The following is a 21189-nucleotide window of genomic DNA, read 5'->3' on the forward strand; positions in this document are numbered from 1 at the left end:
TCTCTCTATCGTGTTCTCTCTCGTGTCCCTCGATGGCACGATCTTGATGTATCCCGAGCTTTGCTATTGTAGTTGGATCTTATGATGTTTATCCCCCTCTACTCTCTTGTGATGAATTGAGTTTCCCCTTTGAAGTTATCTTATCGGATTGAGTCTTTTATGAGAACACTTGATGTATGTCTTGCCGTGATTATCTGTGGTGACAATGGGATATCATGTGCCACTTGATGTATGTTTTGGTGATCAACTTGCGGGTTCCACCCATGAACCTATGCATAGGGGTTGGCACACGTTCTTGACTCTTCGGTAGTAGCTTTGGGGCACTCTTTGAAGTACTTTTATGTTGGTTGGATGAATCTGAGATTGTGTGATGCATATCATATAATCATGCCCACGGATACTTGAGGTGACAATGGAGTATCTAGGTGACATTAGGGTTTTGGTTGATTTGTGTCTTAAGGTGTTATTCTAGTACGAACTCTTTTATAGATCGATACGAACGAATAACTTTGAGGTGGTTTCGTACCCTACCATAATCTCTACGTTTGTTCTTCGCTGTTAGTGGCTTTGGAGTGACTCTTTGTTGCATGTTGAGGGCTTGTCATATGTTCTATCTATGTTATTATTGTTGAGAGAACTTGCACTAGTGAAAGTATGAACCCTAGGCATTGTTTCCTATCTTTGCAATACCGTTTACGCTCACTTTTATCGCTCGTTACCTTGCTGTTTTTATTATTTCAGATTACAAAAAACCTATATCTACTATCTATTTTGCACTTGTATCACCATCTCTTCGCCGAACTAGTGTACCTATACAATTTTACCATTGTATTGGGTGTGTTGGGGACACAAGAGACTCTTTGTTATTTGGTTGCAGGATTGCTTGAGAGAGACCATATTCATCCTACGCCTCCTACGGATTGATAAACCTTAGGTCATCCACTTGAGGGAAATTTGCTACTGTCCTACAAACCTGTGCACTTGCAGGCCCAACAACGTCTACAAGAAGAAGGTTGTGTAGTAGACATCAAGCTCTTTTCTGGCGCCGTTGCCGGGGAGGCTAGGTAAGTGAAGGTATATCTTTAGATCTTGCAATCGAATCTTTTTGTTTCTTGTTTTAGCACTAGTCTAGTTTATAAAAGAAACTACAAAAAAATGGAATTAAGTTTGTCTCATACGCTTCAACTTTTTAATATCTTTCGTGAGTATGATGGAAAGGATAATTGTGCTCAAGTGCTAGAAGAAGAAATCTCTAAATTGTTTGGCACTAAATATTTGAATGATGAGCATGATTGCAATGTTGTTAGTACGAATTCCTTGAATATCCATGATGCTAATGATATGCAAAGCCACAAGCTTGGGGAAGCTATGTTTGATGAAGATGATATTTTTTGTCCCCCAAGCTTTAGTGAGCAAGTTTACTATGATGAAAGCATGCCTCCTATCTATGATGATTATTGTGATGACACGTATGCTTTAAAGAATAATGATAACCATGAAACTTGTCATCTTGATCTTAATTTTCAGTCACATGATAGTTATTTTGTTGAGTTTGCTCCCACTACTATTCATGAGAAGAATTTTGCTTATGTGGAGAGTAGTAAATTTTCTATGCTTGTAGATCATGAAAAGAATGCTTTAGGTGCTGGTTATATTGTTGAATTCATTCATGATGCTACGGAACATTATTATGAGGGAGGAATATATGCTTGTAGGAATTGCAATAATATCAAGTTTCCTCTCTATGTGCTTAAAATCTTGAAGCTATGCTTGTTTTACCTTCCTATGCTTGTTGATATTGTTCCCATAACTTGTTTGTTCACAAAATCCCTATGCATAGGAAGTGGGTTAGGCTTAAATGTGCTAGTCATATGCTTCATGATGCTCCCGTTATGTTTCAATTCTTATCTTTTATGTGAGCATCATTGTCATCATCATGCCTAGCTAGAAAGGTATTAAAGAAAAGCGCTTGTTGGGAGACAACCCAATATTTATCCTTACTGTTTTTGTGTGTCCACATGATTATCCTACTGTAGTAATCATGTTATATAGCTTTTGTTTCAATAAAGTGCCAGGTAAGACCTTTAGGATAGCTTACGGTGATAGTTGTGTTGATCCTGCTGAAAATCAGAAACTTTTGCACCCAGTAAATTAGTTTTGTTAATTCAGAGAAAGGTGCTTCTGATATGATTCTTTTTGCTATGGATTTGTACACAAATTGCTTAGGACTTCCTAATTTGGTAGGACTTTTGGAGTTTCAGAAGTATACGTTTGATACAGATTACTACAGACTGTTCTGTTTTTGACAGATTCTGTTTTCTATGTGTTGTTTGCTTATTTTGATGAATCTATGAGTAGTATCGGAGGGTATGAACCATAGATAAGTTGTAGTACAGTAGATATTACACCAATATGAATTTATAATGAGTTCATTACAGTACCTAAGTGGTTGTTTTATTTTCTTAGACTAACGGAGCTTACGAGTTTTCTCTTGAGTTTTGTGTGGTTGAAGTTTTCAAGTTTTGGGTAAAGATTCGATGGAATATGGAATAAGGAGTGGCAAGAGCCTAAGCTTGGGGATGCCCAAGGCACCCCAAGGTAATATTCAAGGACAACCAAGCAACTAAGCTTGGGGATGCCCCGGATGGCATCCCCTCTTTCGTCTTCATGCATCGGTAACTTTACTTGGAGCTATATTTTTATTCACCTCATGATATGTGTTTTGGTTGGAGCATCATTTTCTTTTGTTAGTTTTTGCTTTCTGTTGGTTAGAATAATGTTTTGCCTCTTTAGTTTCAATAAAAAGTCAAGGATAGCCTTTGCCATGCTTATTTTGCTAGTTTGCATGTTGCTGTTTGAAAACAGAAAGTTTACCGCTGTTGCAAAAATTGCCTAGAAAAGTAAGAGAATGGTCTAACATTGAATCTTTTTGCATATTGAGCTCTGATAAATTTATTACAGTGGGAATTTTAGTTAATAATTTTTGTAGTTAGGAAAGTATTGATACTCTTGCATTCTTTACAGACTGTACTGTTTTGGCAGATTGCTGTTATGGTTGCATTGTTTGCATATGTTTGCTTGTTTAAAGATTCTATTTGAGGATAGGAGTATTAAATATGCAGAGGCATTTAGTATGCAATGTGGAATAACAATTTTAGTGATTTTTTACAGTAGAAAATGATAAGGTTTTGCATTGGTTTATACTAACCTATCTCACGAGTTCTTGTTGAGTTTGTTGTGAATGAAGCTTTTGATAAAAAGAAGAGAAACCATGATATGAGAGGAATTAAGGAGACACAAAAGTTCAAGCTTGGGGATGCCCACGGCACCCCAAGATAATATTTCAAGAAGTCTCAAGCATCTAAGCTTGGGCATGCCCCGGTAGGCATCCCACCTTTCTTCTTCAACAACTATCGGTTAGTATCGGTTGAGCCTAAGTTTTTGCTTCTTCACATGAGTTGTGCTATCCTTGCATTGTAGTTTCCCTTAGATTTGCTTGCTGTTTGAATAAAGTATCAAGATCTTAAATTATTAAATGGGAGAGTCTTCACAAAGTTGCATAATTATTCGACTACTCATTGATCTTCACTTATATCTTTCGGAGTAGTTTTTGTTATTGCTCTAGTACTTCACTTATATCTTTTAGAGCACAATGGTGGTTTTATTTTTAAGAAATAGATGAACTCTCATGCTTCACTTAGATTATTTTGAGAGTCTTAATAAGCATGGTAATTTTCTTAAATAATCCTAATATGCTAAGCATAAAAGATTTGTAAGAATTCTTATGAGTGTGTTGAATACTAAGAAAAGTTTGATGCTTGATAATAATTTTGAGATATGGAGGTGATAATATCAAAGTCGTGCTAGTTGAGTAATTATGAATTTAAAGAATACTTGTGTTGAAGTTGGCAAGTCCCGTAGCATGCACGTATGGTAAAAGTTGTGTAACAAATTTATTGCATGGGGTGCTCTTTTGATTGCCTTCCCTTGAGTGGAGGTCGGGGACGCGCGATGGTTAACTCCTACCAACCCCCCCCTAGGAGCATGCGCAGTAGTACTTTGCTTTGAGGGCCAATAAAACTTTTGCAATAAGTATATGAGTTCTTTTGACTAATGTTGAGTCCATGGATATACGCACTTTTACCTTTCCGCCTTTGCTAGCCTCTTCGGTACCGTGCATTGCCCTTTCTCACCTTAAGAGTTGGTGCAAACTTCGCCGGTGCATCCAAACCCCGTGATACGATACGCTCTATCACACATAAACCTCATTATATCTTCCTCAAAACAGCCACCATACCTATCTATCATGGCATTTCCATAGCCATTCCGAGATATATTGCCATGCAACTTCCATCATCATCATCATGACATACATTACTTTTGTCATATTGCCATTGCATGATCATGTAGTTGACATCGTATTTGTGGCAAAGCCACCATGCATTATTTTTCATACATGTCACTCTCGATTCATTGCACCATCCCGGTACACCGCCGGAGGCATTCATATAGAGTCATATCTTGTTCTAAGTTTTGAGTTGTAATCCTTATGTTGTAATCAATAGAAGTGTGATGATCATCATTATTAGAGCATTGCCCAAATAAAAAAAAGAAAGGCCAAAAAAAGGCCCAAAAAAAAGAGAAAAGAAAAGGGCAATGCTACTATCTCTTTTCCACACTTGTGCTTCAAAGTAGCACCTTGTTCTTCATGTAGTGAGTCTCATATATTGTGCTTCAAAGTAGCACCTTGTTCTTCATGTAGTGAGTCTCATAAGTTGTCTTTTTATACTAGAGGGAATTTTTCATTATAGAACTTGGCTTGTATATTCCTACGATGGGCTTCCTCAAATGCCCTAGGTCTTCATGAGCAAGCGAGTTGGATGCACACCCACTAGTTTTCTTTTGTTGAGCATTCATAGCTCTAGTGCATCTGTTGCATGGCAATCCCTACTCCTCATGTTGACATCAATTGATGGGCATCTCCATAGCCCGTTGATTAGCCTCGTCAATGTGAGACTTTCTCCTTTTTTGTCTTCTCCACATAATCCCCATCATCATATTCTATTCCACCCATAGTGCTATATCCATGGCTCACGCTCATGTATTGCGTGAGAGTTGAAAAAGGCTGAAGCGCGTTAAAAAGTATGAACCAATTGCTTGGCTGAAACCGGGGTTGTTCTTGATGGGAGTATTTTGTGTGATGAAAATGAAGCATAGCCTAACTATATGATTTTGTAGGGATGAACTTTCTTTTGCCATGCTATTTTGAGAAGACATGATTGCTTTGATTAGTATGCTTGAAGTATTATTATTTTTATGTCAATATGAACTTTTGTCTTGAATCTTTCGGATCTGAATATTCATATCACAAGTAAGAAGAATTACATTGAAATTATGCCAAGTAGCACTCCGCATCAAAAATTCTTTTTTATTATTCACCTACTCGAGGACGAGCAGGAATTAAGCTTGGGGATGCTTGATACGTCTCCAACGTATCTATAATTTTGGATTGCTCCATGCTACTTTATCTACTGTTTTAGGCAATATTGGGCTTTATTATCCACTTTTATATTATTTTTGGGACTAACCTATTAACCGGAGGCCCAACCCAGAATTGTTGTTTTATGCCTATTTTAGTGTTTCGAGGAAAAGGAATATCAGACGGAGCCAAAACGGAATGAAATCAACTAGAGAAGTAAATTTTGGAAGGAAACCAACCTGATGGGATTGGAGTGCACGTCAGGGGAGTTCCGGGCTGCCCACGAGGGTGGGGGGTGCCCCCCTAGGCGCGCCCCCTACCTCGTGAGCACCCCGGAGGTCCACCGACGTACCCCCTGCACCCATATATACCTACGTACCCTAAAACTTCCAGAACAGAAGATAGATCGGGAGTTCTGCCGCCGCAAGCCTCTGTAGCCACCAAAAACCAATCAGGACCCTGTTCCGGCACCCTGCCGGAGGGGGATCCCATCACCGGAGGCCATCTTCATCATCCCGGCGCTATCCATGACGAGGAGGGAGTAGTTCACCCTCGGGGCTGAGGGTATGTACCAGTAGCTATGTGTTTGATCTCTCTCTCTCGTGTCCCTCGATGGCACGATCTTGATGTATACCGAGCTTTGCTATTGTAGTTGGATCTTATGATGTTTCTCCCCCTCTACTCTCTTGTGATGAATTGAGTTTCCCCTTTGAAGTTATCTTATCGGATTGAGTCTTTTATGAGAACACTTGATGTATGTATTGCCGTGATTATCTGTGGTGACAATGGGATATCATGTGCCACTTGATGTATGTTTTGGTGATCAACTTGCGGGTTCCACCCATGAACCTATGCATAGGGGTTGGCACATGTTCTTGACTCTCCGGTAGTAGCTTTGGGGCACTCTTTGAAGTACTTTTATGTTGGTTGGATGAATCTGAGATTGTGTGATGCATATCGTATAATCATGCCCACGGATACTTGAGGTGACAATGGAGTATCTAGGTGACATTAGGGTTTTGGTTGATTTGTGTCTTAAGGTGTTATTCTAGTATGAACTCTTTTATAGATCGATCCGAACGAATAACTTTGAGGTGGTTTCGTACCCTACCATAATCTCTATGTTTGTTCTCCGCTATTAGTGGCTTTGGAGTGACTCTTTGTTGCATGTTGAGGGCTTGTCATATGTTCTATCTATGTTATTATTGTTGAGAGAACTTGCACTAGTGAAAGTATGAACCCTAGGCCTTGTTTCCTATCATTGCAATACCGTTTACGCTCACTTTTATCGCTCGTTACCTTGCTGTTTTTATTATTTCAGATTACAAAAACCTATATCTACTATCTATTTTGCACTTGTATCACCATCTCTTCGCCGAACTAGTGCACCTATACAATTTACCATTGTATTGGGTGTGTTGGGGACACAAGAGACTCTTTGTTATTTGGTTGCAGGGTTGCTTGAGAGAGACCATATTCATCCTACGCCTCCTACGGATTGATAAACCTTAGGTCATCCACTTGAGGGAAATTTGCTACTGTCCTACAAACATGTGCACTTGCAGGCCCAACAACGTCTACAAGAAGAAGGTTGTGTAGTAGACATCAATCATCTACGCGATCGACAAAGCAGATGGCACCACGTATTGTTGGGACGGCGCATGTAAGTTGTTTTCGTCTGATTTTAATGATAAGACCATGACACTGTTTGAACTTTTTGTGATGATTGGCATATCCCTGTTTGAGCAGAATTTCAGTAGAACTATGGCAATGTATTAGAGATGCTGTAAATTAGCTATATTTGGAATGACTTAATTCATGCGATTGTGACCATGTCATTACAGCCAAACTGTACCCTTGAATAATCAAACAGTTAGGAAGATATGGATATTCTCCTTACTTTATAGTAATCTATATACTACTATATATGAGTGTGTACCAATAGCCATGTTAGTTTCCTCATTTTCATGATGTAGAAACATGCATCACACTATTGGTTTCATCTAACCATACATTAGGGAAGTAAATGTGCATACGGAGAACTCTATATTTGGAAGTAGTAAAATCTTGTAATGCTTACCGTGTGTACATACCTATATTCGCCCTTTAGCAATCAATATCTAGAATAATATCCTCACAAGAATTTCGCCCACAGAACATGAGTATATAACAATGCATGGTCTTTTAGTTTCCTTGAAGAATTTGTTTGTGAGGAAAGAACATGATTACCCCGTCTGTTCCCAAATGTAAGTCTTTTTAGAGATTCCAACAAGGGACTACATACGGAGCAAAATGAGTGAATCTGCACTCTAAAATATGTATATATACATCCGTATGTTGTAGTCCATATGAAATCTCTAAAAAGACTTATATTTAGGAACAAAGGAGTACATAACATGCATGACATGGTTGTTTCCTGTGAAGAATCGATTGCGAGATAACATGAGTATAATCATGCATGGTACTTCTATATTTTCGAACCCAGTATACATTTCCTTGTATTTTCCTAGAGCTCAAGTGGGCATATTTGTTGGTTATGCCACAACTCTCATGCTTACCATGTTTTCAACAAGTCCACCGGACTCATTGAGGAGACATGTAACATGGAGTTTGATGAAAATAACGGTTCTCGAGTGGAGAAAAGTGGTCTTTGTGATGTAGGTGATGAAATTACACCCCAAGCCATAAGTAGAATGGGGATTGGTCAAATACTCCCCATTGAGGAACTGTCGGATTTCGGGTTCCGCCAGACCCTTGAGGTTCGAACACTGGGGTGCGCGCGGAGATTATGCCCTCTGTTGGAAATATGCCCTAGAGGCAATAATAAAAGTATTATTATATTTCAATGTTCATGATAAATGTCTTTTATTCATGCTATAACTGTATTATCCGGAAATCGTAATACACGTGTGAATACTTAGACCACAATATGTCCCTGGTGAGCCTCTAGTTGACCAGCTCGTTGTGATCAACAGATAGTCATGGTTTCCTGACTATGGACATTGGATGTCGTTGATAACGGGATCACATCATTAGGAGAATGATGTGATGGACAAGACCCAATCTTAAGCATAGCATAAAAGATCGTGTAGTTCATTTTGCTAGAGCTTTGCCAGTGTCAAGTATCTCTTCCTTCGACCATGAGATTGTGTAACTCCTGGATACCGTAAGAGTGCCTTGGGTGTATCAAACGTCACAACGTAACTGGGTGACTATAAAGGTGCATTACAGGTATCTCCGAAAGTAGCTGTTGGGTTGACACGGATCAAGACTGGGATTTGTCACTCCGTATGACAGAGAGGTATCTCTGGGCCCACTCGGTAATGCATCATCACAATGAGCTCAATGTGACCAAGGTGTTGGACACGGGATCATGCATTACGGTACGAGTAAAGTGACTTGCCGGTAACGAGACTGAACAAGGTATTGGGATACCGACGATCGAGTCTCGGGCAAGTAACGTACCGATTGACAAAGGGAATTGCATACAGTGTTTGATCGAATCCTCGACATCGTGGTTCATCCGATGACAACATCGAGGAGCATGTGGGAGCCATCATGGGTATCCAGATCCCGCTGTTGGTTATTGACTGAGAGCGTCTCGGTCATGTCTGCATGTCTCCCGAACCCGTAGGGTCTACACACTTAAGGTTCGGTGACGCTAGGGTTATTAGGAAGACTAGTATGTGACTACCGAATGTTGTTCGGAGTCCCGGATGGGATCCTGGACATCACGAGGAGATCCGGAAGGGTCCGGAGGTAAATATTTATATATGGGAAGTTGTCAAACAGACACCGGGAAGTTTCGGGGTCATACCGGTATTGTACCGGGGCCACCGGAAGGGTTCCGGGGGTCCACCGGGAGGGGCCACCCCTCCCGGGGGGCCACATGGGCTGTGTGGGGCAGGGAGCCAGCCCCTGGTGGGCTGGCCACACCCCCTCCCTTGGGCCCATGCGCCTAGGGTTGAGGGGGGAACCCTAGAGGGGGCGCCCCCCTTGACTTGGGGGGCAAGCCACCCTCTCCCCTCTCCCCTAGGCCGCCGCACCCCCCCCCTAGATGGGTTCTAGGGGGCCGGCCCTCTTCTCCCTTCCCCCTATAAATAGAGGGGTGAGGGGAGGGCAGCCGCACCACCCTCCAAGGCGCAGCCCTCCCCTCCCCAACACCTCTCCTCCTCCGTTGTGTGCTTGGCGAAGCCCTGTCGGAGTACCGCCTCTCCACCATCACCACGCCATCGTGCTGCCGGTGGAGCTGTCTTCCTCAACCTCTCCTTTCCCCTTGCTGGATCAAGAAGGAGGAGACGTCTCCCGTCCCGTACATGTGTTGAACGCGGAGGTGCTGTCCGTTCAGCACTTGGTCATCGGTGATTCGAATCACGTCGAGTACGACTACATCATCACCTTGCAAGCTTCCGCACGCGATCTACAAGTGGTATGTAGATGCAAACTCTCTCCCTTGACTCGTTGCTTAGATGAACTCATAGATGGATCTTGGTGAAACCGTAGAAATTTTTTTAATTTTCTGCAACGTTCCCCAACAGTGGCATCATGAGCTAGGTCTATGCGTAGTTCTCTTTGCACAAGTAGAACACAATTTTGTTGTGGGCGTGGATTTTGTCATCTTACTTGCCTCTACTAGTCTTTTCTTGCTCAACGGTATTGTGGGATGAAGCGGCCCGGACCAACCTTACACGTACGCTTACGTGAGACCGGTTCCACCGACTGACATGCACTAGTTGCATAAGGTGGCTGGCGGGTGTCTGTCTCTCCCACTTTAGTTGGAGCGGAATCGATGAATAGGGCCCTTATGAAGGGTAAATAGAAGTTGACAAAATCACGTTGTGGTGATTCGTAGGTAAGAAAACGTTCTTGCTAGAACCCAATTGCAGCCACGTAAAAGATGCAACAACAATTAGAGGACGTCTAACTTGTTTTTGCAGCGATTGATCATGTGATGTGATATGGCCAGAAGTTGTGATGAATGATGAATTGTGATGTATGAGATCATGTTCTTTGTAATAGGATTCACGACTTGCATGTCGATGAGTATGACAACCGGCAGGAGCCATAGGAGTTGTCTTTATTTTTTGTATGACCTGCGTGTCATTGAATAACGCCATGTAAACTACTTTACTTTATTGCTAAACGTTAGTCATAGAAGTAGAAGTAGTCGTTGGCGTGACAACTTCATGAAGACACGATGATGGAGATCATGATGATGGAGATCATGGTGTCAAGCCGGTGACAAGATGATCATGGAGCCTCGAAGATGAAGATCAATGGAGCTATATGATATTGGCCATATCATGTCACAACTATATAATTGCATGTGATGTTTATTATGTTTATGCATCTTGTTTACTTAGGACGACGGTAGTAAATAAGATGATCCCTTACAAAAAATTTCAAGAAGTGTTCTCCCCTAACTGTGCACCGTTGCTACAGTTCGTCGCTTCTAAGCACCACGTGATGATCGGGTGTGATGGATTCTTACGTTCACATACAACGGGTGTAAGACAGTTTTACACAGCGAAAACACTTAGGGTTAACTTGACGAGCCTAGCATGTGCAGACATGGCCTCAGAACACGGAGACCGAAAGGTCGAACACGAGTCGTATGGAAGATACGATCAACATGAGAATGTTCACCGACGATGACTAGTCCGTCTCACGTGATGATCGGACACGGGCTAGTCGACTCGGATCGTGTAACACTTAGATGACTAGAGGGATGTCTAATCTAAGTGGGAGTTCATAATTTGATTAGAACTTTATTATCATGAACTTAGTCTAAAACCTTTGCAAATATGTCTTGTAGATCAATGGACAACGCTAATGTCAACATGAACTTCAACGCGTTCCTAGAGAAAACCAAGCTGAAAGATGATGGCAGCAACTATACGGACTGGGTCCGGAACCTGAGGATCATCCTCATAGCTGCCAGGAAACAATATGTCCTAGAAGGACCGCTAGGTGACGCTCCCGTCCCAGAGAACCAAGACATTATGAATGCTTGGCAGTCTCGTGCTGATGATTACTCCCTCGTTCAGTGTGGCATGCTTTACAGCTTAGAACCGGGGCTCCAAAAGCGTTTTGAGCATCACGGAGCATATGAGATGTTCGAAGAGCTGAAACTAGTTTTTCAAGCTCATGCCCGGGTCGAGAGATATGATGTCTCCGACAAGTTCTACAGTTGTAAGATGGAGGAAAACAGTTCTGTCAGTGAGCACATCCTGAAGATGTCTGGGTTGCACAACCGTATGACCCAGCTGAACATTAACCTCCCAGATGAGGCGGTCATTGACAGAATCCTCCAGTCGCTCCCACCAAGCTACAAGAGCTTTGTGATGAACTACAACATGCAGGGGATGGAAAAGACCATTCCTGAAGTGTTCTCGATGCTGAAGTCAGCAGAGGCTGAAATCAAGAAAGAACATCAAGTGTTGATGGTCAATAAGACCACTAAGTTCAAGAAGGGCAAGGGTAAGAAGAACTTCAAGAAGGACGGCAAAGATGTTGCTGCGCCTGGTAAGCCAGTTACCGGGAAGAAGTCAAAGAATGGACCCAAGCCTGAGACTGAGTGCTTTTATTGCAAGGGGAAGGGTCACTGGAAGCGGAACTGCCCCAAATACTTAGCGGATAAGAAGGCCGGCAACACCAAAGGTATATTTGATATACATGTGATTGATGTGTACCTTACCAGTACTCGTAGTAACTCCTGGGTATTTGATACCGGTGCCGTTGCTCATATTTGTAACTCACAGCAGGAGCTGCGGAATAAACGGAGACTGGCGAAGGACGAGGTGACGATGCGCGTCGGGAATGGTTCCAGAGTCGATGTGATCGCCGTCGGCACGCTGCCTCTACATTTACCTACGGGATTAGTTTTGAACCTTAATAATTGTTATTTAGTGCCAAGTTTGAGCATGAACATTGTATCTGGATCTCATTTGATATGAGATGGCTACTCATTTAAGTCTGAGAATAATGGTTGTTCGATTTATATGAGAGATATGTTTTATGGTCATGCTCCGATGGTCAATGGTTTATTCTTAATGAATCTCGAGCGTAATATTACACATGTTCATAGTGTAGATGCCAAAAGATTTAAAGTTGATAACGATAGTCCCACATACTTGTGGCACTGCCGCCTTGGTCACATTGGTGTCAAGCGCATGAAGAAGCTCCATGCCGATGGACTTTTAGAGTCTCTTGATTATGAATCGTTTGACACGTGCGAACCATGCCTTTTGGGCAAAATGACCAAGACTCCGTTCTCCGGAACAATGGAGCGAGCAACCAACTTGTTGGAAATCACACATACCGATGTGTGCGGTCCAATGAGCGTTGAGGCTCGCGGAGGATATCGTTATGTTCTCACTCTCACAGATGACTTGAGTAGATATGGGTATGTCTACTTAATGAAACACAAGTCTGAGACCTTTGAAAAGTTCAAGGAATTTCAGAATGAGGTAGAGAATCAACGTGACCGAAAGATAAAATTCTTACGACCAGATCGTGGAGGAGAATACTTAAGTCACGAATTTGGTACACACTTAAGGAAATGTGGAATCGTTTCACAGCTCACGCCGCCTGGAACACCTCAGCGAAACGGTGTGTTCGAACGTCGTAATCGCACCCTATTGGATATGGTGCGGTCTATGATGTCTCTTACCGATTTACCGCTATCATTTTGGGGATACGCTCTAGAGACAGCTACATTCACTTTAAATAGGGCACCGTCTAAATCCGTTGAGACGACACCGTATGAATTATGGTTTGGAAAGAAACCTAAGCTGTCGTTTCTAAAAGTTTGGGGATGCGATGCTTATGTCAAGAAACTTCAACCTGAAAAGCTCGAACCCAAGTCGGAAAAATGCGTATTCATAGGATACCCTAAGGAAACTATCGGGTATACCTTCTACTTAAGATCCGAAGGCAAGATCTTTGTTGCCAAGAACGGATGCTTTCTGGAAAAAGAGTTTCTCTCGAAAGAAGTAAGTGGGAGGAAAGTAGAACTCGATGAAGTACTACCTCTTGAGCGGGAAAGTGGTGCAGCGCAGGAAACCGTTCCTGTAATGCCCACACCAACTGAAGAGGAAAACAATGATGATGATCAAGGTACTTCGGATCAAGTTACTGCTGAACTTCGTAGGTCCACAAGGACACGTTCCGCACCAGAGTGGTACGGCAACCCTGTCCTGGAAATCATGTTGTTAGACAACAATGAACCTTCGAACTATGAAGAAGCGATGGCGGGCCCGGATTCCAACAAATGGCTTGAAGCCATGAAATCCGAGATAGAATCCATGTATGAAAACAAAGTATGGACTTTGACAGACTTGCCCGATGATCGGCGAGTGATAGAAAACAAATGGATCTTTAAGAAGAAGACGGACGCGGATGGTAATGTTACAATCTATAAGGCTCGACTTGTCGCTAAGGGTTATCGACAAGTTCAAGGGATTGACTACGACGAGACTTTCTCTCCCGTAGCGAAGCTGAAGTCCGTCCGAATCATGTTAGCAATTGCCGCATACTATGATTATGAGATATGGCAAATGGACGTCAAAACGGCATTCCTTAACGGGCATCTTAAGGAAGAACTGTATATGATGCAGCCGGAAGGATTTGTCGATCCTCAGAACGCTAACAAAGTATGCAAGCTCCAGCGATCCATTTATGGACTGGTGCAAGCATCTCGGAGTTGGAACATTCACTTTGATGAGATGATCAAAGCGTTTGGGTTTATGCAGACTTATGGAGAAGCCTGCGTTTACAAGAAAGTGAGTGGGAGCTCTGTAGCATTTCTCATATTATATGTAGATGACATACTCTTGATGGGAAATAATATAGAATTTCTGGACAACATTAAGGCCTACTTGAATAAGTGTTTTTCAATGAAGGACCTTGGAGAAGCTGCTTATATATTAGGCATCAAGATCTATAGAGATAGATCGAGACGCCTCATAGGTCTTTCACAAAGCACATACCTTGATAAGATTTTGAAGAGGTTCAAAATGGATCAGTCCAAGAAGGGGTTCTTGCCTATGTTACAAGGTGTGAGACTGAGCTCAGCTCAGTCACCGACCACGGCAAAAGATAAAGAAGAGATGAGTGTCATCCCCTATGCTTCAGCCATAGGATCTATTATGTATGCCATGCTGTGTACCAGACCCGATGTAAACCTTGCCGTAAGTTTGGTAGCAAGATACCAAAGTAATCCCGGCAAGGAACACTGGACAACGGTCAAGAATATCCTGAAGTACCTGAAAAGGACGAAGGACATGTTTCTCGTTTATGGAGGAGACGAAGAGCTCGTCGTAAAGGGTTACGTCGACGCTAGCTTCGACTCAGATCTGGATGACTCTAAGTCACAAACCGGATACGTGTATATGTTGAATGGTGGAGCAGTAAGCTGGTGCAGCTGCAAGCAGAGCATCGTGGCGGGATCTACGTGTGAAGCGGAGTACATGGCAGCCTCGGAGGCAGCGCATGAAGCGATTTGGGTGAAGGAGTTCATCACCGACCTAGGAGTCATACCCAATGCGTCGGGGCCGATCAAACTCTTCTGTGACAACACTGGAGCTATTGCCCTCGCCAAGGAGCCCAGGTTTCACAAGAAGACCAGGCACATCAAGCGTCGTTTCAACTCCATCCGTGAAAATGTTCAAGATGGAGACATAGAGATTTGCAAAGTGCACACGGATCTGAATGTCGCAGATCTGCTGACTAAACCTCTCTCGCGTGCAAAACATGATCAACACCAGAACTCTATGGGTGTTCGATTCATCACAATGTAACTAGATTAGTGACTCTAGTGCAAGTGGGAGACTGTTGGAAATATGCCCTAGAGGCAATAATAAAAGTATTATTATATTTCAATGTTCATGATAAATGTCTTTTATTCATGCTATAACTGTATTATCCGGAAATCGTAATACACGTGTGAATACTTAGACCACAATATGTCCCTGGTGAGCCTCTAGTTGACCAGCTCGTTGTGATCAACAGATAGTCATGGTTTCCTGACTATGGACATTGGATGTCGTTGATAACGGGATCACATCATTAGGAGAATGATGTGATGGACAAGACCCAATCTTAAGCATAGCATAAAAGATCGTGTAGTTCGTTTTGCTAGAGCTTTGCCAGTGTCAAGTATCTCTTCCTTCGACCATGAGATCGTGTAACTCCCGGATACCGTAAGAGTGCCTTGGGTGTATCAAACGTCACAACGTAACTGGGTGACTATAAAGGTGCATTACAGGTATCTCCGAAAGTAGCTGTTGGGTTGACACGGATCGAGACTGGGATTTGTCACTCCGTATGACGGAGAGGTATCCCTGGGCCCACTCGGTAATGCATCATCACAATGAGCTCAATGTGACCAAGGTGTTGGACACGGGATCATGCATTACGGTACGAGTAAAGTGACTTGCCGGTAACGAGACTGAACAAGGTATTGGGATACCGACGATCGAGTCTCGGGCAAGTAACGTACCGACTGACAAAGGGAATTGCATACAGGGTTTGATCGAATCCTCGACATCGTGGTTCATCCGATGACAACATCAAGGAGCATGTGGGAGCCATCATGGGTATCCAGATCCCGCTGTTGGTTATTAACTGAGAGCGTCTCGGTCATGTCTGCATGTCTCCCGAACCCGTAGGGTCTACACACTTAAGGTTCGGTGACGCTAGGTTATTAGGAAGACTAGTATGTGACTACCGAATGTTGTTCGGAGTCCCGGATGGGATCCTGGACGTCACGAGGAGATCCGGAAGGGTCCGGAGGTAAAGATTTATATATGGGAAGTTGTCAAACACACACCGGGAAGTTTCGGGGTCATACCGGTATTGTACCGGGGCCACCGGAAGGGTTCCGGGGGTCCACCGGGAGGGGCCACCCCTCCCGGGGGGCCACATGGGCTGTGTGGGGCAGGGAGCCAGCCCCTGGTGGGCTGGCCGCACCCCCTCCCTTGGGCCCATGCGCCTAGGGTTGAGGGGGGAACCCTAGAGGGGGCGCCCCCCTTGACTTGGGGGGCAAGCCACCCTCTCCCCTCTCCCCTAGGCCGCCGCACCCCCCCTAGATGGGTTCTAGGGGGCCGGCCCCCTTCTCCCTTCCCCCTATAAATAGAGGGGTGAGGGGAGGGCAGCCGCACCACCCTCCAAGGCGCAGCCCTCCCCTCCCCAACACCTCTCCTCCTCCGTTGTGTGCTTGGCGAAGCCCTGTCGGAGTACTGCCTCTCCACCATCACCACGCCGTTGTGCTGCCGGTGGAGCTGTCTTCCTCAACCTCTCCTTTCCCCTTGCTGGATCAAGAAGGAGGAGACGTCTCCTGTCCCGTACGTGTGTTGAACGCGGAGGTGCTGTCCGTTCAGCACTTGGTCATCGGTGATTTGAATCACGTCGAGTACGACTACATCATCACCTTGCAAGCTTCCGCACGCGATCTACAAGTGGTATGTTGATGCAAACTCTCTCCCTTGACTCGTTGCTTAGATGAACTCATAGATGGATCTTGGTGAAACCGTAGGAAAAATTTTAATTTTCTGCAACGTTCCCCAACACCCTCCACCTACCTGTTCCTCGCCGAATCGCTAGGATCTAAACTACGAAAGGATCAACACAAGAGACACAGGGTTTATACTGGTTCAGGCCACCATTGTGGTGTAATACCCTACTCCAGTGTGTGGTGTGGTGGATTGCCTCTTGGGCTGATGATGAACAATACAAGGAAGAACAGCCTCGCGAGGGTCTGTTCTTGACTGGTGCGATGAACTGCTAGGAGGAGTTCAGTCACCCTATCTCTCTCTCTTTCTATTCTAGATGTATGCCAGATACCAGATGATCCTCTACCCTGGGGGTGGCTAGTCCTATTTATAGGCAAAGGCCCTGGGCCTCTTCCCAAATATTGAGCGGGAAGGGCGCCAACAATTGGCCATTTTGAAGGGGAACAACGGGTACACTTATCCTGACTAAAGTTGGTCCTCGCCTGTCAAAGGCTCTGGTGGTGATGCTGGCTTGGGCTCCACGGTGACCTCCATCCTGCCGTTGGACTGGTCTTGGTCTTGTTGCACCAAAATGGATGCCTTTGCTTGATGCTCTCGCCTGCGCTTGCTCTCCTTGCACCAAAGAGGAAAGGAGGACACTGCGCGGGCTGGCGCCCGATTGGCGCCCTTGGTCGTCATGGCTTGCGTCATGGGCACCTCGCGAGGTACCCTGCCTTGAACTCTCCGCCTCCTCCTGAGCCAGCCTGATGAGGCCATGCCTGAGGAAGCTCCTTGTCGTCCGCCCCACGAGGCTTGGCCCCTCACGAGGGTCTTGAGCTTGTGTTGATGAAGATGGGCCATGCTGGGCCCCCTTTGAGCCACGCCGCAGGCCGCAGGCAGGCAAGTCTGGGGACCCCCGTTCCCAGAACGCCGACAGTAGCCCCCGGGCCCAAGGCGCGCCCGGACTTGGCCGAGCAGTGAGGCGAAAGGGCAAGTGCGAAGCACCGCGGGCCCTTACAGCCTGCGGCCTTGGGCGCCACGTGGCGGTTGATTGGACGTGGGCGTCTCCACTTCCCCATGATGCCTCGGCGACTGCATGAATTGTCAAGTCCCTGCATGTGAAGCGAGTCATGATTACCTGTGGTCGTGGGGGCCGATGGTTGGCCTCCTCTGTCCTTAAGTACGACACGCCGCGTGCCCTTCCAGTTCATCCCCTCTTGCATCCCCTTCTTCCTCATGGCTCCGTCAAGGAAGTTCTCGGCCGTAGAGAAGGGAAAGGCCCGCCAGGCTGCGCCTGCCTCTCCCCTGCCCAAGCGCCGCCGAGGCCGCCCTCGCAAACACCCTGTGGCCTCCGCGGCGGCTCCCCGTGGCCGCGGAGGTGACTTCCCATGTGGCGACGGGCGGCCGGCCGCGGACAGGGGGTGTGTTTCGGCCGTGCGACCCCCGAGGCCGCGCTCCCGCGCTGCAGAGGTGCTGCCGGAGTTTGTTGTGTGGGCGGCGGAGCCGACCAACACCCGGCTTCAGCTCCCTCGCTTCTTCCTAGGTGACCTCCCAGCTGGCACCTTGGGTGGCCTCTGGCTCCAGGCAGATGGCTGCTGCAGCCGGGCCTCGTGGGCTTTGCTGGAGGTCTCCGCCGCCGGGAGCCTGGCCTTGACCCGCGGCTGGCAGACGTTTGCCCACGCGCGTGGCTTGAGCCGCCGGTGCACTCTACACTTCAAGTTCGACGGCGATGCCACCCTTTACGTGAGGGTGTTTGGGGAATATGGTCGCCGCGCAGGGTGCTGCCCTGAAGACGACGACCGCGGCCGAGGACTCAGCCCCGGTGAGGACGGAGAGGACAGCATGCGCGTGGTTGGCAGTGCCCAGGGTTCCTCAAGCTTCACTGGCTCCTCTTCGGGCAGCAACTCTTCTAGCAGCGGCCGCGGTCAGCCTCCACGCCGTCGTGCCTGCTTGGGGGGTGGTAGCGGGTCTGCCCGCCGTCGCACCCTGGTGAAGCGCGAGAGGGAGTCCACTTGAGCTCCGGAGGCAGCTCGAGTCCTCCCTGAGGGCCGGGGCCTGGAGAGCTTCGCCTAATTTGTTCTTCCTTTTCCTTTTTCCTGCACAAAAAGACAGCAATGTGGGGCCCCGTGGGGGCGTGTTTGGGTTACCGTTGTTAATCATCATACTGTTTCCGTTATTTTGGTGTTGTTCCTCCCTGCCGTACGCCTGTACGTAGGTAATCCCCAGCCTTAGCCATGGGGCGACCGACCCAGGTCCTGTATTCGTGTCACGGTGCCCGTGAGGCACGGACTGGAGGGGTGCTCCTGTAGTGGACCCGGGTTGTGAGGCCTTGACCGAAAGGACCAAAACACTCGCGAGGGCGCTCGGCCGCCCCCTCGCGAGACCTTGCGCAAGAGAAATCGAGGCTGGAGGGCGAAAAGTCGAAGAGCCATAAGTCAAAAGACGGCGATAGTTTCCATAAAACTTCAAATGAGAATGAACCAGCCAACTGCAGAAAGCAAATGAAAAAGCCGCGTCCGGCACCTAGTCTAGTCTTCGATGTCTTCTCACTAGCACGAAGCTAAGTGCTGCCACTGGGCGTGGGAGGGAGCCCCAGGGCCTGAGGCCGACGCTCCTGAGACTCCGGGGCGTGTACAACCCCAACTCATTATTACGTGAGAGTGTCACGGGCGGCGAGCTTCACAGGCGTTGGCCTTCTTCACAGGCTCCGGGCCTTTCTTCGGGGAAGCAATCTTCACGGGCATTGGCCCTCTTCACAGGCTCCGGGCCTTTCTTCGGGGAAGCAAGCTTCACGGGCATTGGCCCTCTTCACAGGCTCCGGGCCTTTTCCAAAAAGATGATCTTCACAGGCATTCGCCTTCTTCACAGGCTCTGGGCCTTTTCCAAAAAGATGATCTTCACAGCCATTCGCCTTCTTCACAGGCTCTGGGCCTTTTCCAAAAATATGATCTTCACAGGCATTCGCCTTCTTCACAGACTTTGGGCCTTTTCCAAAAAGATGATCTTCACAGGCATTCGCCTTCTTCACAGGCTCTGGGCCTTTTCCAAAAAGATGATCTTCACAGGCATTCGCCTTCTTCACAGGCTCTGGGCCTTTTCCAAAAAGATGATTTTCACAGGCATCCGCCTTCTTCATAGGCTCTGGGCCTTTTTTAGGGGTAAAACCTCCGGAGGTGCGGGATGTTCCACGCATTCTGGACTGGCACCCCCTCCTGAGTCCCCAAGCGCGTGGAGCCAGGCCTGGAAACATGAACAACCTTGAACGGGCCCTCCCACATGGGAGAGAGCTTATGCAGTCCCTCCCTGGAGAGAACCCGCCCGAGCACGAGGTCCCCTACCTCAAGAGTCCTGGGGCGGATGTTGCGGCAGTGGTATCGCTGCAGCACTTGTTGATATCTCGCCGCTCGCAATGCGGCTTCTCGGCGACGCTCCTCCCCCAGCACGAGGTCCATCCCCCGCATGGTGTCCTGCTGCGCTTTGTCGAACGCCAGGACCCGTGCGGAACGATGTCTGACCTCATGACGGAGGACCGCCTCGGCTCCATAGACCAAGAAGAACGGGGTCTCTCCACTCGGCTTGGTTGCGGTCGTGCGGATGGACCACAACACGGACTGAAGCTCGTCGTGCCAGCCTCTGCCGCAGGCTTCCAGCTTCTTCTTGAATGTTCTGGTCTTGAGGCCCCTCAGGACCTCCTCGTTGGCCCGCTCGGCTTGGCCGTTGCTTCGGGGGTGCGCCACTGAAGCGTAGCATATCTGCGTTCCAAGGTTAGCACAGTATGTTTTGAAGAGGTTACTGGTGAACTGCGAACCGTTGTCGGTGATGATGCGGTTCGGCACCCCAAACCGGCTCACGATGCCCTTGATGAACTTGACCGTTGAACCCGCGGGGATGGTGCGGACAGCTTTCACTTCGGCCCACTTGGTGAACTTGTCCACGGCGATGTAGAGGTAGCGATAGCCCCCTGGCGCCCGAGGAAACGGGCCCAGGATATCAAGCCCCCAGACTGCGAATGGCCACGTGAGGGGTATGGTCTGCAGACCTCCCGCCGGCTGATGGATCTGTTTTGCATGGAATTGACAGGCTTCGCAAGCCTTTACCAGTTCGAAGGCGTCACTGAGCGTAGTAGGCCAATAGAAGCCGCTGCGGAATGCCTTTCCCACGAGGGTTCGTGATGACGAGTGGTGCCCATAGTCTCCACCGTGTATATCCGCCAACAGC

The sequence above is a fragment of the Triticum aestivum genome, chromosome 2B, assembly GCF_018294505.1.
Source record: "Triticum aestivum cultivar Chinese Spring chromosome 2B, IWGSC CS RefSeq v2.1, whole genome shotgun sequence".
NCBI lineage: Eukaryota > Viridiplantae > Streptophyta > Magnoliopsida > Poales > Poaceae > Triticum > Triticum aestivum.